Consider the following 13,857-nt stretch of genomic DNA (forward strand, 5'->3'; position numbering starts at 1 on the left):
GCTCATCCAACTTACAAGTACTATGTGTGTATCCAAAGCCTGATATATCTTATTCCTCTCTGCTGTAGACCTCCATTGTTGTCCATAAACAAGCTCAAATAGAAGACAACAATGAAAGGCAAAGGTAAAATACAAGGCCATATCAAAATATATGCCCAAATGTAAGACATAAAAACGAATAAAAATTGAAAGATACATTTATACATAAATAAATAAAAGATTCTAAAAAAATATTAAAACCATTAAGAGCATCCAAAGGCCATTGAAAACATGCAAGTCTTGAGTTTTGCCTTAACAGTGTCAATGGAGGGGGAATACTTTGAAAGTTTAAGAATATTCCAAAGCTTTGAGGCAGCTACAGCAAAGTCTCAATCTCCCTTACCAACTGATAGAAGAACTGTATAAAAAGAAACTGGAAATGACCTCAGACATCACTCTGATAAAAACAGGACGGCCGCAAACATTTGGTGAATAAAGCATGCTGTCCTGGAGTTGGGTGACATGTTTAAATTTTTAATATAAGCTCACACTGGACTGCACCTTGCTGTTCTAAAAGTTAGAAATTGCACAGTCATCAAACACGATTTGCAAATGTAGATATAGATTAGCTTCAGCAATTCATCTCCATCCTGTATGCTTACAGTGCAGAGTGTGTGTTGCGTAAATGATCATCCACCTACCAAACTCTTACACCAGCATTTGTACTTATTTTCAGTACTTCAAGATAACATTTAAATTGCAATGTGTAGGTTAAACTAAATGAAGCTTAAAGAAACACAACCCCATTTATAATTGTGTAGGATGCTTAGCTCAACAATAAGCAGTTTCTGGCACAGTTGCCACCTCTGGATTTGGCATCTCAATTTTTTGTGCAGCCATAAGACTCAAAAGGTCAGCATGTAAAGAGAGATTTATGGACCATTTTGTGGTACCATATCAACTCCCAGTAGCCCTCATTGGCCATTTAGGCCATGCTGAAATTGTAGAAGTGGCATATTATGCATCTTCATGTTTTTGTAGAGAATACTGGCAAGGTTTGCCTTGAAGACCCTTGATAATAACTTGTATCTGAGTTCACACAGATTCTGCAGGGCATTTTCCCAGGCTTAATTTTCTGCAGATAATTAATTCATGAATCAGAAATAAAATCTCTTTGAGGATAGGACTTATCCTAAACACTTCTTTACTGCAATAAGATTCCAATATAGCCAGTCAGGGATGGGGCAGTAAAGCTCGTGCTAAGGTAGTTCCACATCTCTGGTAGCAAGCCACAATCTTGTTAAATACACATATAAGCTTGGAAAGGTATGGGCATGTTTTTTGACCCAATGCAGTAAGAACATCTCCATAGAACTCACTGAATAGTTTAATGCAAAGTATTTAACATCCAGTCCAAAATAAAGTTGTAGAACAAAAGTCTTGGGTTTAAATACATAGAAACTCTCTGAGTTGGCTAAATGATGTGACACACACAGTCAGACACAGCACACATTCACCACAAAGCCAGATCAGACTGGCCAGGAACCTTTATTTAGAACCTGTGCGCTGCTTCAGTAACACGATCTCAGTCAGAAATGTTTGCCCTACCTTTGACGGGGCAGGCTGCCCTGCCCTGCCTGGAAAAAAGTCCACAATCACAGTCTGTTTTTCGTCCACTTTCTGTCTGCTTTCAATCAGCTGTTCCCAGTGAGAACAGAAAGCCTGGATCACCTTCATCCTTGAAGCACCCAAACTGGTAATTCAAGGCAAACACTCTGAACCCCTCACAGCTGGCTCTCTAATATCTGACCCGCCATGCCAATGAAGGCTCTGGCCAAGTGAGGGAAAGGTCATGGCTGCTACGTAGGCACACTGACTGTCCAAAATGTCATACACTCTGCCAGTGAATCCAGGTGAATCCACATAAAATCCATTATCCCATATGGATCCCCCTCACTAGATTTATATCAGTCATGAAAGATGAAAGGTAGATAAGTAACAGCTTAGAGTCTTTTTTTAATCTATGCCAAAGTGCAAAAGGGACTGTAGCTCAGCAACAGGAAGATTTCTAATATTTTGTACAGTTAGTGACCATCTGAAAGTTTTGGATGTTGGGTAACAGACCACCTAATTAGATTTAATTTCATTTAAATAGGACAAATCATCCTTTTTGTGATGTTATGTCATTTTCATACTGTTATGATGTCAGGTGTCTATGTTAAACATGGTCAAAGGTCCAAAATGGGAGGTGAACATATGTAAATATGCTCCTCGAAAGTTAAAAGCCAGGCTTCTGTCTGTTCTGAATGCTTTGTTTGCAATGTTACCTCTATTTCCTCCTTGTGCAGATTGCTTGCTCATGCCCACAAACGGCTTGCTCATGCCCACAAACGGCTGTCCGTTCTGTAGCCTTTGTTACCAAGGTTGTTCCATGTGTTGTTTGTATTGTCCACTCAGTCATTACTCTTCAGTAAAGAACGAGAAAAAGAAGTGAAATCCTACTATTATTGTTTGTTTATGTTGCCTCCCGAACTGCCAGAAGTCTGCCATGTCGCACCTTCCGGATGCGTCTTGGCAGCTGGAAGGTGCCAGTCAGAACAGAGTGAACTTATCGGGAGGGGGACCTTAAAAAGACAGGAGCTAAAACAGCCTTTTTCAGACAGAGGCTGAACTGAGGGCCTGCATGAAGGGCCAGTATAAGATAAATGAGTTTTTTTTTAAACTGTAAATCATTCCAGTAGAGCCGCAGAATAAAAATATAGAACTGGAAATGTGCATGATATATATGTCTCCTTTACAATTGAATTCCGTGTGGAGAATATAAACCCTTCAACCATGACCACATCACACCCAACCAGTTTTTCACAGTGTTTATGTACAATAGATTTTGGTCTGATCAGCAGTGCAAGAAACTAATCTCTCTGTCTACAGGACATAGTGGTTAATAAAACAATTCTGTAGATAACCAGCTAATCATTTAAAACACATAAGGAACATAAGGATGATGACTTGCTACCATATTGCAGCAATCCAGCTATTGGTCGTACATCTTACACTAAACATTGTCTTTGTGGCAATTTTCCTCACCATTTAGGAGTTACTGTGGGACTTAGGGCAAAGGTGCTGATTATAGTCTATACTTCATGTAATGAGGAATGCACTTTTACAGCAAGGTTGGCTAAATAATAAAAGTATAAGCTGTGTAGTTTTACCACAAAAGCACACTTACTTCAGGTTCTGGCTTCAGTAACTAAATTGAAAGTAAATTCCTGCACAATGGTTGCTTGCATGCCAAAAAGATTAGTTAATCCGACAAGGCTAACAGCCACAGTCAGAGGTTACTAACATGAAGCAGGTGGTTATTTCCTCACACTGTTCCTCATCTTTACTTCCTATTTTGCATACAGAGACAGTTTGATGAATGACATGTCCAATGGCCTGTATTTCAATGCAATTTACATACTCTGTATTTGAATGCCTGCACATATTTGAATCTATCCAAACTATATGATAAGATTTACAAGAATCTGTGTAATACTAGAGACATCCTGCCTGAAACAATCATCGGGTGTGTTCTTACATTTTATTTCAGTGCCAGACAAAGTAAGTTTTATGCTTAATTGAGCTAGATTATATCTTTGCATAATGACTTACTGGCAGTATTGGGCAATATTTTTGGCTGGACCGACCACAGACCAGCCCTATAACCCTGGATGTCTGTCCGTCACTAACTGACTGACTGACTCACTGAGTGATGAAGTTACACCATTGGTTGGATGGCCCAGTGTTGGAGTTTCACCATTGGCCGTTGCTGACTGAGACTGAGCACAGCCCCGAAATAAGTTTTAAAAACACACATTTACTGACTCAGGCTTCTCACACGAAGGCTCCGACATTGACAGGAGCATCAACCTGCGGTTACAAAGAGAAGCGACAGATCCATTTTACCAGCCTGCACGACAGCTAGCAGGTACTGAGCATGGCTAGCATCATTAGCATAGCTGTGCTGTGCTGTATAAAAACATGGTGTAGGTGCAGTGTTTCTGGTTTAACACCACTGTGCTGGGCAGGTGACAGGTGTGTTTATGGTGTTTGTGTGCTCTGAAAGACATCACGGCGCAGATATAAAGTCACACAGCGGACTGACTGTTAGCCTAGCATGCTAACCCTATGTAAACATACGGATGAGACCATATGTTCCTAGACATCTACTGATAGAAACAGATGGAAGAGCAGGGGCAGTTAACAGATAATTAGAATAGTTATAATTAAAATCAGCCCTCTTTAAAATGAAACATCCCAAGATATTAGTGGGATTTATACCTTTATTTTTGACTCAAACGTAGCTCCACCATGTCATATGATATGCTTCTCCAGTACACTTAAACGACAAATATTACTGGGACACTAAAACCGACTATCTCTATTTCGCACATTGACCATACACGGTCCAGCCATATACTAGGTTTTGACCTAGTCTTGTTTTAAATAACCTTTTCTGTGCAGTAGCTGTTGTTTTACACTCATTGTCTGCTACTGGTATTGGATCATGTCAGTTCTTCCACCACAATAGAAACACCCAGCAGATTTTTTATTTTTTGGTGTATTTGATTTCATGTCTATTGGTAGAGTAACTCGACCCCCATTCTAGTCCAGAGTGGTTGACATTGCCTGAGGCTGTGTTCAGTTTAACCTGAGAAACGCTACACTCTGAACAGCGCTCAGAGTCAGATAATCTTTGGAAATGAAAGCATGGAGTATTGGTTTTACTGTGACTTATCTCAGAACAGCTCTGTCCTTCACACATATTAGAGCTGCAATTATAATGATGATGTTAATTGATTAATCATATTTAATCAAGTTTTTTCTGGTTTATTTAATCTTCTATAGAGTAAACTTAATATCTGTGTATAGACTGTTGGTCGGGACAAAAGAGGACATTCAAGGACATCAGGGCTTGGAATACAGTGATGGAGATTTCTCGACAAACAACTAATTGATTCATTGAGAAAATAATCGACACATTAATCGATAATGAAAATAATCATTAGTTGCAGCCCTACTATATACATTCACCGGCCACTTGATTAGGGACACCTGTGCAATCTAATTTGCCGTCATAGTCTCATTTGCCACCATAATCTGCCATAAATCCTACATTTACGAAGTTTATACATTTTTAACTTTTGTTGACATTGTCAGAAAGGTGGTAATTCTACTTTATGTTTATTATCAAGGACGTAATGGGTGATGGTGGTGTAGTTGAATGGTGTCCCTAATATTTTGTCCACTCCATTAACATACATGAGAGGGGCAAAATATTAGGAATACTTGATATGTGTGTCAAAACAGAGGGTAGAGTCTAAAGTTAAACCTAGATTTTTTTTACCTCAGCAGCAGAGGATGTAATAAAACCAGAGATGGCCAAATTTAGCTGGGGGATTTTACAAAGTGTGGCTGGGGAGGCAACAAGGATAGCCTCAGGTTTATCCTGGTTAAGATTAAGGTAAATGCTGGTCATTCAAGCATTTATATCATTTAAGCAGTCTGTCAGGTTGGATGGTGGTAGAATGTTTAAGGGCTTCTTGTGTATGTAGAGCTGTGTGTCATCAGCATAGCAGTGAAAATTGAGGCCATGTCGATGAATTATATGTCCAAGAGGGTGAATGTAAATAATGAACAGTAATGGTCCAAGAACTGAGCCCTAGGGGACACCGTGGGAGAGGGGGGGGGCCTAAAGCTGTTTTCTAGCTGTGAGGTAGGACTTGAACTATGATAATGGAGTGCCACAGACACCAAGTAGTGTTTCTAACCAGTTCATCAGAAGATTATGATAGACTGTATCAAAAGCAGCAGTGAGATCTAACAGGATAGTTTACTGAGGTAACCATAGTCAGCAGCTACAAGCATATCATTGGTAACTTTGGTGAATACAGTCTCAGTGCTGTGTTTTGCCCTGAACCCAGACTGGGACTCTTCCCATAAGTTGTTGTTAGACATATGAATCCGCAGTTCAAAAAAGACCAAAGAACCTGGAAAATATGAATTTGTATTGTATTCATCTGAGAGGCTGAAAGCAGAGAATTCTGACTTTTTTCTTAAAAAATTACTTAAACCAATTATCAGAATTGTTGGTGATTAATTTTCTGTCTTTGAATAATTGACGAATTGTTTTATTTACTAATTCATCTACATTTCATAACTATAGGCAATATGAGATGCTCATACACAACTTAGAAATATAATACAGCAGTTCTATATTTAACCAAAAGATGAACACTGACAAATCCAAAGTTTGCGTTGCCACAACCTAAACAAATGATCAGTAGGGAATAATAGCGCTTGTTTAAGATGAAACCCTCACAAATCAAGTAAAAGACATAAATGTTTAACAGAAGTAACTCTGAGTTTAAAATAAGTTTGTCTCCTCAGACTCAAACAAGCCAGGAAAAAATAATGAAAGCACTGGAAAAACTGTAAGGTGTGAGCAAAACATCAAAGCCCTAGTTGTGCAAATGGGACTGGTTAGAGGCAGCAGGGAAACACTGTATTTGCCTTGAGTTTACAAGGTGCACTTGAATGCACCATGAAGTCCTGCACGCTTTGCCATACAAAGCGATGTAGATTTAAGAGTTTACAAGGTGCACCTGAATGCAACATGAAGTCCCTGTTGGCGCCCATGCACTTTAAAGCGATGTAGACGCGCAAACGATTTTTAAGTGGAGATAGCGCGACCGTGCCTCCCCAAAGTGTGGATGGCGTGACTTGACCGCAGTCTTCTCTGCATCACGAAGACTCATGAAGAGTCATGTTTTGATTCAGAGTGTGCATGGAGAGGAGGGGCTATTCACAGACGGATCTGTTGTCAGTGTGTTTATGTGAGAGAGAGACAGAGAGCGAGAGCAGGGCAAGGAGGGGCTGAGATAATCAGTGCAGCTCTTACAATGAAATAAGATTTTACTCATTTTAAATAGTAAAAAAAAAAAATAGAAAATCAATATGTGGCGGTCAGTGTTGATTTTGTGGCGAGCTGCCACAAATAAATCAATGTATGAGAAACACAGCAGTTTAATATGGCGCTTGGCTGAAATTACAGTATTTTTACTGCCACTGGAGGTCGGTCCTTCCATACCAGAAGGTGGATTATACGGCTGTGGTCAAAAATATGACACCGGACATAATCCCCATGGTGAAATCCAACTCAAAAACAAGCCCAGGTGATTCTAAAAATACTACGGAGAAAAATGGCCATGGAAATCAAATACACCTCTATGAAAAAGTGAGAGATTATTAGTGCCCAAAACCAAACAAGGACACACAGACAGGGAGTATGGATGAGGAGGTGAATGTGTGATCTTAAAAAAATGTTTTTTTCTACAAGTTAAATGTTTTTTTGGTGCCTGTGAGATCAACATCAATTTGTGAGTATGAGGCAGAGCGCTGTTGGAAAAACAGAATATGTGCGTAGTAAAAGTACCTTGGATAAAGATGAAAAAAACTGAATTCAGTATTATCCTCCTTGACTGAGCTTTGCTTGTCTGGACCTGTTCAGATTAGTCCTACTATTCAAAGGAACTACTGAAGAAGAAGTGACAGCCCACTAGTCTTTTTTTTCCTTTGTGCGTTCACTTCAGTGGGTTCCTGTCTGTGAACAAATGTATTGATAATGCAGGCAATATCAGGCCTAACACACACTAATAATAATGTGTAGCCGCTACACACAGCATGGCTATGCTATGCTAATAATGCTAGCCATGCTAATTAGCTGCTAGCCGCCGTTCAGGCTGGTAAAATGATCCATCACATCCCTTTTGTTTCTGCGGGTTGGTTTCAAAACACAAGCTGCTCTCAGACTGCTGGAAGCTGTAAGAAGCCCGGCCGGGTTTATCTGGGTTATCGGTGAGATCTGTGCTGTGAGCCCAGGTCAGCCTACTTCCTCCAGCTCGTCTCTGGTGTCCAGCTGGGGGGACAGCAGCAGCCTCCGTATGAGACGCTTAGACATCTCATAATGACAAAAGCTGGTTCAGTTGGTTCACATAAAATCAAACCGGTATAAGCTGGTATCCAGCATAGACTGGACCAGACCGGCAAAACTGGATATCGACCCAACCCTAATGGTTATTTATTTGTGCTTTAGGATGTAACCACCATCAAACAATCAGAAAATAATGTTGTATTTCTCTCATTCAGTGGCTTTGTTCTGGTCCTAAACTGTATACCCATGACTCTGATTGGTCTGCATAAACTTTTACTGGCCCCGGGCCATTGGGCCATCGGTTACGTCGAACCCTGGTTGCTGTTTAAAAGCACAATATTCAAAGGAAGTGTAGCTTACAGTTTCAGCCATAATGTATAGGTTCGAGCTTTGGTTTATTGTTTTAAAATGCATATTCAAATGGCTTGCCATAGACCATGAAATTGTAATTCATTGGTTGTCCATGCATCAGTGGCCTTGTAATAGCAGCTCTGGGAGGGCTGGAGAAACACAATTCCCCGTTTTGACCAGCTGGTGTCAGCAGTGACAGTCACAGTTCTCCTGACCCAGTTAGCTGAATGATAGCGCTGCATTTGAATTGTGACCCAGTGGAGGTAATCAAAGCCTCGCTGACCTTCCTTTTGTGGTGGAGTCTGGTTCCTCTGAAAGGGAAACAAGGGGGATGATTGTCTGGTCATCAAAAGATTGCCAATCCCTGCTGTTGTCTACATGGTGGATGTGGTGGGCACAATCCATTTTTTTTCACACCCTCTGGCTTTAAGTACTGGAAATTTAATCTCTTCAGGTCAGGAAATGACCACCAGCTAAATGCTAAATCTGGGAGCACCCCAGTTGCCAAATGGTTACTGCGCATGCCAAATTACTGCAACGTCCCTGGTTCGATTCCAGCCAGGGACCTTTGTTGCATGTCATACCCATCTCTCTGATCTTATTTCCTGTCTGCCTCTTCACTAATCACTGTCAAAAAAAAACAAAAAACGGCTAAATTTGACTACCAGCAAATATGCGTCTGGCTGGGTGGGTTGCCAACTGAAGCAGAAACATTGTTTGGGGAACAAGCCATGATTTGGAGATGCTGTTCTCTTTCTAAACTCTGCTGAGTTGCTGAAATGCTGAAAAGAGGCTGGTGGATTTCAGGAGGTACTAGTCATTGTAGCCTGAGGACGAATGGGGGTTTCTGCCCTTATTCTTCCACAGAAGATGTCGGGATATGTACCCGATTGTCATCTTTTCTTGGAACATATGGGGGTCTAATCAGTGCTCGGTCTTTGTAACACAAGTCAAGGATGGGATGGCATGTAGCTTATTGTGCACAGGCCAGATACTAGATTAGATTTTTGATCAGTTTGGGCCTTTTGTATCGGTGTGCTTTTTATGGCTTGCGCTACTTTACGCCTCATTATCAACACACTCGTGTCAACGTCAAGTCCTCTGAAGTATCTCATTTTGGGTTGTTCTAATAGACTGTCTTCTCTCCTCCCTCCTCCTCCTCTATTTTATATTTCTCCTCATTTTTCCCCTCTCGCTGAAGGATGGCCACACTCCTCTCACGCTTATTATCAGTTGCCTAGCAACCAGGAGGAGATGCTTTTTTTCGGGGTGGTACTTTGTGATGGAAGCGGGGGCGGGGTGAGGTGTGCATTGTTCAGGAATAAATGGCTCGTGAATTCAGTTCCACCGAAGAGAGGCGGCGAGGAGCACTGTTTTTTTTTTTTAAGAAGAAGATTCATTGAACGACGGCGTTGCTCCATTACATAGTGTCTCAATTAGCAACCTCATTCACCTTGGCTTCACCACTGTTATGGCAATGGGTTTGCATCCTAATTATCACTGTGCCAGTGAGAGTAAAGCAAGGTGCCAGTGTGTGTAACCATGGGCCATGTGTGACTCAGACAAACTTTGAAGAGGAAGAGGCTGAAGTTGACAGTGAGGGGCTCTTCAGTTTCACCACTTCTGCATCACCAAACACTGTCTTGGAGACAGATACTGTTTTTGTCTCTCTGTTCACTCGTGTAAAAAAAAAAAAAAGCTTTATCTTCATCCTCTAGCATTTCATGATAGATTTTAACATTTCATGATGTAACAAATACAATAAATACACAGGAAATATGGTTTGACCTTAATGCATTTTATTTGAATCTTCTATCAAGAAAGAACTTCCAAAGAGTGTTTGGTGGTTTCACATGTCCAAACCTATAAATGCTCTGAATTGGGGAGCACACTCTGTACTGCCAGATGTCCAATTATTTTATTCAGTTACTAAATTAGTTTATCTCAGAAGAAGACTTCTATCGAATGTGGGGCTGTGCGGACGGTTGTGCCGGCTTCAAAATCTATGAATTAGATTAAGTCATTTCAACAGTGGTGAGCCCCTGTTGTTACTGTGTGTGTGTGTGTGTGTGTGTCCTCAGTAAAGCGGTGATGTTTTGGCTGAAGCTGACAGGTAGTGTAAAGCCATTACGACCATAGAGTAGCAAAGTTCGATGCATTTCCAGAGAATTTGTTGCTAGCTGTAAGGAAACCACAAGCGTATGGTGGATGAATATTTAGCTGGGTTGTGCAAACCATTACTTCTGCTTTGCTCAGCAGCCCCTGTGATTATCACAGCTGCACCATAACACTCAACCCCCCCCCCCCCCCCCCCCCCCCCCCCCCCCCCCGAGCTGTTGATCCCAATTCAGATCATACCAACGACGTGAGAGCAAATCACACTGAATGTGATTACAGAAGAGAGTGTATCATACAGATCCCAGTGCCTTCCTCTTCACCACCTCTCTCAACGGAGCGTTTGAGAGAGGGGCCCTCTCTCGTGTAATTAACGTGACCCCCCGGAGATGTCGTTAGTAAGGACGGAGGGAACGGCGGTGCTCTGCAAAGAACATTCATCTTAAAATACCACAAAACTGCCAACTGGGTGAGATTATATATTCGCCTCCAATTTTAGTTTAATTTGCTTGAGCAATTCTTTGGGAATAAGTTTAAATGTCACTGAATTTGTATCAAGAAAATGGAGAACGGGTGAGTTTTTAAAGTGTATAAAAAAAGTAACAAACGCAAACAGAGCTGCAACAATTAGTTGATTAATTGGTTAGTTTGTCAATTATTAAATTAATCGACTATTTTAATAATCGATTAAAGGTTTTGAGTCATTTTTTTAAGAAAAAAATGTCTCTGATTGCAGCTTCTCAAATGTGAATATTTTCTAGTTTCTTTAGTCGTCTATGACAGTAAACTGAATATCTTTGTGTTCTGGACACTGTTGGGATAAAATAAGACGTTTTTAGGTTGGGAAACATCAAGATTTTTCACCTTTTTCTAACATTTTATAGACCAAACAAGTCATCGATTAATCAAGAAAATTATTGTTGGCTGCAGCCCCAAACTCAATGTTAACAAAACATAAATGATCTTAATTCCTCACATCATGCGTTCACTCAGGTTCATACACATTTCATGGTACAAAGCATGTAAAACATCTGCAGGTGCTTCACCAAAACACAACTGGACTTCAAGCCTGTTTTTCCGCTGCCCTTTCTGTCATGTCTCCCAATCATATTTTTAAAATAGAAAAAGTATGTCGGTTGACTTTTGGATCCCTTCAGTATCCCGCAAAATGATTTTTAATGAAAAATGAAATTGAATTGGGGAAAAAAAATAGTTTAATAATGATAGCTTACATTATAAATTATCCCACCCCACTACCAGATTTAGCTTATTAAAAGACTTTGACCCAGTATTGCAAGAAATATTTTGGAAGATAAATATTTTTTGCAGTGAATCAGGAGGAGAGAAGGCGTCCCTTTGAAGGACAAAGACATTGGGGGGGAAGAGGAGGAGGAGGAGGAGGAGGAGGAGGGTGAGGAGGAGGAGGAGGAGGGTGACTGAGTATGAGACACAAAAGAACACAGGCCTCAATCGGTACACACTCCTCCATTCAGCAGCCGAGCTAATCCACATGCTAGCTAGCTTCACCCCATTCACAGCGGGGGCCACGAGGACGTCCGGCTGACCTCCCGTCTATTTAGGTTAGCGAGCTGTTGTACAGACTCACCACTGTACCCATTCATATGTTGTCCCAGTGTGTGCACCACTGCTGCATGGTTACTGGGTTATGTGTGCACTTCACTACATTTTAAAGGCTCCGTACTCCAGTCTTTATTAAAGTTTTACAGTATGCATCAATAATGAGACTTATCACTTGCAGCAGGTTTACTACGAGCACATTTGGGTATCCATGCATCCTAAAGAGGGAAAGAAAGTTAAATCATTTAGATTTAGAGCTCTTAAAAAGATTCACATGTCCTGAATACAGTCTTTTTTTTTTTTTTTGTTATATAATGCAGATTTTTTATAGAGAGTGTATAAATACATGTTTGGTGGTGTTAACAGCTGCCAAATTAAATATGCAAAATACCATCATTTGTGTACAGTAGCTTGATCAAAAGAGGTGATCGACCGTTAGTGTTTATGTTCAGTTGACATACATTTTACTTCCAGTTGGTGCCCATGTGCAGTAGCTGAAAATAGCTACATATACAATATTTGCATGTTATGTCCATACACATTTCATCTCTTGAGGTCTTGTTTCTACTTCAACTTCAATCAGCTGTACTTTTTTTTTTTTTGTTTGTTTGTTTTGGTTGTTGATTTTCTGATAATCCTGGTCTGTATTTGGTTTTGGGTCCATTTAAATGAGGCAAAGTGCTTTTTGGAGCCTGTAGGGACAGGAGCATGCTAATACAGACGTTTGATGTACTTTTATTAAAAGATTTGAGGGCTAGAGTAGATTTACCTGCATGTTATTTAGTCATTTTAAAGCAATGACAGCTCATGTTTTTTTAAAATTTCTTTATGGTGTTTAATTGTTTTCTAATCTAATATGTACCTGTGCATTAACAGTTAAATGAAAGTATACATAGAGTATGTTTTGATTGGTTTTCTTTGAATGCAGGTTTGATTGATGATGTTGTTATTACAGCAGAAAATATGTTACCTGGCTCACTGACGGCCAGGTGTGTGTGTGTGTGTGTGTGTGTGTGTGTGTGTGTGTGTGTGTGTGTGTGTGTGTGTGTGTGTGTGTGTGTGTGTGTGTGTGTGTGTGTGTGTGTGTGTGTGTTGTTTTAACAGCAGGTAAACACACAGCAGTCTCTAATGCTCGGCTTCATACTCTTTTCAATTTGTCCAACTGACAGACTGCAGCCCCTAGCTCCCCTCACTGCTCCTTCGCGCGCGTGTGTGTGTGTGTGTGTGTGTGTGTGTGTACGCGTGCATGTGTGTGTGTGTGTGTGTGTGTCCCGTTGTATCTCTAGCGGTTGGCTTTTTTTTTTTTTTTTTTTTTTTTTTTTAGCTCCAAAGTAGACAAACCATTTTGATTGGCCTGCGTCCCACTCTCTTTCTCCGGTGCCCCCTCAGCACCAGCTGCCTCCCTCCTCCCCCTCAGTATCTCTTTATCTGTCCCCCCCCCCCCTCTTCTGCCTCTTTTCTCTCTTCATCCTCCTTTTTCTCCTCTCCCTTCCCACTCCCTCCCTTCTCTCTTTGCTGCCTTCTTCCTTTCTTCGCACCCTTTTCGCTCCCGCTCTTCCCGTCTTTCTCTTGCACTCCCCCCTTTCTCAATCTCCCTCCTTTACTCCCCTTATTCTCCTTGCCTCTCTGCCCTTCTCCCTCCTCGCCTCCCTCCCTCCCTCTGCCCATCTAGCAGCAGCAGCAGCAGTAGTCAGTCAGTCTTTTTACAGCTCCCTCTCTCTCTCTCTCCCCCCTCTCTGTCCTGACGTCACTCTCTGTTTGCATAGCTATTGTCTTACAGCGGCTGCAGCAGCAGCAGCAGCAGCGGTGGCCGTGGCTCTTCACCGGATTTTGAGTTTTTCACTCCCCCTTGTCTCCCC

At 41.1% G+C, this 13,857-nt stretch overlaps 1 protein-coding gene across 7 annotated transcripts in view; it reads left to right on the forward strand.

The window, feature by feature from the left end:
* LOC122985432 (suppressor of tumorigenicity 7 protein homolog) overlaps nucleotides 1-13,857 on the forward strand; it is a 64,552-nt gene that overhangs the window by 4,662 nt on the left and 46,033 nt on the right. The window lies entirely within an intron of this gene.

Source organism: Thunnus albacares, chromosome 7 (assembly GCF_914725855.1).
Source record: "Thunnus albacares chromosome 7, fThuAlb1.1, whole genome shotgun sequence".
Taxonomy (NCBI): domain Eukaryota; kingdom Metazoa; phylum Chordata; class Actinopteri; order Scombriformes; family Scombridae; genus Thunnus; species Thunnus albacares.